The sequence below is a fragment of the Sinocyclocheilus anshuiensis genome, unplaced genomic scaffold (genome assembly GCF_001515605.1).
Source record: "Sinocyclocheilus anshuiensis isolate Anshui unplaced genomic scaffold, SAMN03320099.WGS_v1.1 scaffold180, whole genome shotgun sequence".
In the NCBI taxonomy this organism is placed as follows: domain Eukaryota; kingdom Metazoa; phylum Chordata; class Actinopteri; order Cypriniformes; family Cyprinidae; genus Sinocyclocheilus; species Sinocyclocheilus anshuiensis.
Window position 1 is genome coordinate 1,681,054 of NW_015554093.1, and position 5,348 is coordinate 1,686,401.

The following is a 5,348-nucleotide window of genomic DNA, read 5'->3' on the forward strand; positions in this document are numbered from 1 at the left end:
TTAGGGCTAGGGGTGGACTATCATGCTTTTATATATATATATATATATATATATATATATATATATATATAATATATTCGTAAAGGCTGGCAAGATCAAATTCAAAAGTAATCCACTGAATAACTCCCCAAGAGCAATGAATATAAAATTTGCCAGCAAAATGTGTGAATATTCTAATAAGAGAGTTAAACTGTTCTTTTGTGCTCTACTCCTGATTCCCTTCCATAGAGATGGCCTTTGCCACAGGGTGCTTTCTAAAGTTGCTTAATGAAGGAGGCTTACAGTGGGCTGTGATTGACAAAGGCCAATTTAATCTGCCTATTAGTCAAACACACGGTGGGAGCAGCTAATTATAGTGGGAGGCGCTCCAGCTCCTTCATTTTACATTGCCAGAGATCTTTTGTAGCTTTAAATGATGTAAATGGAATTGTTTGAAACATCTCTCTAAGCTTTTGTCCTGTTATACAACAGCTAGTTCTGTTTTAACTGCTGTTTCAAAAGTGCTGATATAACAGTTCAACAGCACTGGGACGTTTTTCATTACTGGTGGGGATTTCTGTTAATGAGTGAGTCATTGAATCAATAACTCAAACAATTCGTTCAAACACACTGATTCATTCAGGAACAAAGAAGTGACTGTATTTATGAGTGAGTCATTGAATCATTCATCCAACCTATTTATTCAAACCCACTGATTCACTCGGGAATTAAACAAATGAGTGGCTTCATCCAAAACTGCAAACTCTCTGACTAGGTACTTCTTTAGATTAAATAATTACTTTGCAAACATTTAAAAAAGAATGCTCAAAATAGTATGGATGCGTGTAGTATGAATGCAATCTAGATATGCTACATTTGTCATGTTGACATTGTCATGTTACCTGTAAGTGCCAGTTATGTCACTTTACAGCCATTGACAAATCCTCTCCCATGGCCTCATGGGATAGTACTGGATGCATTCTAACGAATATTAGGTATATTATTAAATTGATTTGTTCAAACACACTGATTCATTCAGAGGATGCAACAAGTGGCTGTCTTAATGAGTGAGACACTAAAACATTTGTTCAGCAAATTGAAACAGTGATTCATTCAGGAACAAAACCACCACTTAGAGATAAGAAATGGTTCATGCTGGTGTTTTGGAACTATTTCTGTTGATGATGCAAAAATTCACATAATTACATAACTGGCCATATTATGTTTATAAAGTAAGTTACTCAATATTAACTTTTTTTTTCTTGAATTCTTGAATAAAAACAATAACACACTCCAAAAAACATGCTTTTGTTCTGAATATCAGCACAGCTGTAATTACCAGCAGCCAAATCACAGGAAGTGAATCTCACTGTTTCTGTATTGAAATCATGTACCAGTGTAAACAAACAGAAGTACAACAGCAAATGGCCACTGAAGCATCTGCCATCCTGTCCGCATTCTCTTTTTGATGTCTATGCCAGCTGGCAGAGGGCAGCAGGGGCACAAGTTCACCTACCTGGCCGTGCTGATGTCATGACCAATGGGTCACAGTCTGGGGTGGCATCTACACTCCATTTCAAGCCCTCTCTCCAGGGGTCCTAGGTGTTCGGTTAACATGGCCACCAAGACCATAAAGCTCTATTAATCCATCACTCTGTGCCCCTGACAGGTGGGCAGGTGAACCCTGGGGCACCCTCAACACATGATGCCAACAAAATAGAGGAGGCCAGATCAATACGCACCCACCCGGAATACAAAATAAGTCTACTATTTATTACAAGCCGTAACAACCCCTGGATCTGTCTCATTCATCAGCCTGCTCTGTTTCTGCTCAGTTATCATCTAACCTCAGAGAAACGATGCTACAAACCAAAGCAACATTATCAGAGAGAGAAAGAGGGATGAGTAGTAGGAGAGAAGGAGAGGGAAAACCCTGAAGTCAGCTGCCTAAGGGCCGCCGGGATCTGCTACGCCCACCGTAGTCAGTCATTCCATACACCTGTCATGCTCACGACCAATTGGATTATCTGTCCTTGGTTGTAATTTACAAGCTCATGTAAATCCTGGTACATGAAGGACAAATTTTGAGGCGTAAGCTGAGTTGTCTTGAGAGCAGCGTGAAACCTCACATGCTATTTGCCACACCTCTCCTTCATAACTCGCTGTTTATGTCTACCATAAAGTTTACAGACTCGTTTTTATATACAACCGAATATTATTTACAACACAAACCAAATCACAGAGCACTGTAATCAAGGTTAATGCCATCGCCTTGGACTGGCATACTGAGGACAGAGTTTTTTTGGATACAGTGTTTCCCAAATTTTTTTTTTTTTCTGACAGCCCCATCAGTAAGGCTCAAATATGTTAGCCTTTATCAGCATAAACAATAAAGTATTAATATTAATTATAAGGAAGGAACATTTCAGAAAAAAAATTACATTATTATTATTTAATTCTCCTGTCTTTTATGATCAATGCAATGATAATTAATCATGTAATTTTTGGTAAATTTTATAATTAATTTTGCAAACAATATGTGGTCACTTATTATTTTACATTTTTACACGTATAATGTTGTAAATAATGTTCATGACTGATTGTTTCATTCGATCACTTCATAAGACCTCAATATATCGCCACAGGTATTAATTTTATGTTGCCTGATATATTTTTTTGACTCTCAAAGTGATGGTAGCTGTTGACTTGCATTTTATGAATCACCAAGCACCACGGTTTTAGCTAAAAATCTTCTTTACTGTTATAATGAAGAAAAAAGTCACCTTAATCTTGGATGGCCTGAGGGTGAGTAAATTAACAGAATTTTTTCTTTTTTGGGGGGTGAACTACTAAATATCACATACTGAATTCTACCACAAATTTGACTGATGCAAATTTATAATCTTATAAAATTGCATAAAATTATACATTATATTCATAATTCAAATATATTAAATATATTACTTATTAATATTTTATTTTATTATTGATATTTATATATTCTTTCCTTAAAAAGGAACTGTGTCCACAGCTACATGTATAGCAATACAGAATCCCCATGAGGTACATGTGTCCCCCACATTGGATATCACCATTCTGATAGATACCAACACAGGGAAAAAGCCATCAGAAATGATGTAAAAAATCCTCCACAGATCCATCCTTCAGCCCACAGAATGGGAGACTGTTGTGCTTTGTGCCTGTGACAAGAGGAAGAAGTTTCTGAAAACAAGCCCCAGTCTGTGTCTGGCAGAGCAGCTGCTCTCAGACTGTTTATGGCTGTGCTGCCATGGAGGCTCACAGTGTGAAAGTCGACAGTTCACGCTGAATTAATTATTCATTCGGAGGAACCTTATTAAAATGCATCTTTTTTTACTCCCTTGAAATATAATTGCAAGTAATAAGCCAAGAGGTCAACGAGGCATTTACAAGCTTGATCTACCGTCATACTATCTCAGCACTATGTTGTTTTAATAGGCTAAAGTAATATGAAGGGGCATGGTGTTTTCTTCATGAACTGTTCAGCGATTAATGATTCCATCATTTTTGGGGTAATTTTCTCCTATCTGCCTGGGTGGCGAAGGAGGTGTATTTGGATCTTATCAAGGGGAATTGAATGTAAGGACGTAGCTTCTATTTATCATTTGATCCATGAATATAGTTTCATATGTCTGGAGCCCCTGAAGCATTCTCCAAAATGATTCAACGTAAGATTTTTATCCAAGTCAATTTGCATCAGTTTCCCTGTCAGTGAATGGAAATGGCAAAAACTATGTCAGAAGCATTGCTCACACAAAAGCCTCCAGATATAATACATACTACAGTTTTTTTCACAGCAGAATCATGACATGTTGAAATTACTGTAATTACGAGATTCCGGATTGTAAAAAGCGTTCACACAAGCAAACATACCATACAGTTTAATGTAGCTACACTGTAAAAAAAATTCCGTAAAATTTACGGTAAAAAACCGGCAGCTGTGGTTGCCGGAATTTTACCGTAGTAGCATTTTTACAGTCTTTTACCGTTAAATCCACGGTCATTTTTTACAGTGTAGCACATAGTTGAATAACTGTCTAATGTTCCACTAAAAATAACCTATAACATTATTAATAAGCCACTTGCATAATGACTATTATTTGTAGTACTGTGGCTTTGTCTATTGATTGCTTCAATCGTAGAGTTTCATTTTTGTGCTAATAGTGTTGCCATTAAAATACATAATTCTAAGTCAGAGGACATGAACCGCCCCAAGTAGAACGTCCAGAGTTGTCATCTAGTAATTATGGTTATTATAACATGGCGTGAACACAGCATGTCTCCACTTTACTTAAAATCTTAGGATGTCAGTGGTAAGTTTCAGCTCTGTATCATGTCTACACTAGAAGGACATCTGGCTCCAAAAGAAGTGGTCCTTTTCCCACATTAGCAATATTTCTTTGCATTATATATATATATATATATATATATACACTGTATATATTAGGGCTGTCAATTCAATGCATTAATATAATTAATTAAAAATAATACAATTAAAATATTTTAATGCAGTTAATGCACTGGCCCCACCCCAGACCTGTACGTCATCTTACATTTCATACATGTGGCTGTTGTCAAACACTGTGTGATGTAGTCCATAAATGCAATTATGTGTCCCTAAAATTCAAGATATTTTGCCAAAAAATTACACTGTATGAGTTTTTGTCTCATATTTATATCATATTATAATTTATATATATATTATAATATTAATATCATGAGCAGTGAGAGCAATATCACCAGAATGTTGTTTTTGTCCCAAATAACATGAGTGCAAATGTGATTTTATACAACAGTTCAGTAAACAAGAAGTTAATATTGCGTTATATTTTAAATACAATATTGTCTGTTTTTGCTCAATTTTGCCAATGAAAATATTACATATAAAGCCACACAGGGCCGTGCAGAGACCTTTGGAGGGGCAGGTGCTCAAAGTATAAAAGGGGCACATGGAGCACGGCTTTTAGGGCTGTGCTCCTTGCTGAGACATGTATCGAAACGGATGCAGCAAATGCCGTGATGCAGTTTTGAAAAAGAAACACAGAACAGAAAAGACCATTTTAAGTTTAAAAGTTAAATAAATAGTTCTTTGCACCTCTTAATCACTCTGAAAATAGAAACGGAATTAAATTAGGCCTATTATTATTATTGAGTTTACAGGGTATGGTGGTTTTGCTGTTGTAAACACTACTGTTGTTGTTGTTGTAGAAAAAATATTTCTGTCTTATTTAAAATAGAATTATATTATAATCCTGTTCTGAATTTATTCATTTTTTAAATTATAATGATGATAAAAACAGGATTGATAAGTAGCCTATAAATCGGAGGAT

The 5,348-nt window shown here is 35.8% G+C and overlaps 1 protein-coding gene across 3 annotated transcripts in view; it reads right to left on the bottom strand.

The window, feature by feature from the left end:
• LOC107669357 (neurexin-1-like) overlaps nucleotides 1–5,348 on the bottom strand; it is a 414,348-nt gene that overhangs the window by 47,641 nt on the left and 361,359 nt on the right. The gene's annotated exons all lie outside the window — the stretch shown is intronic.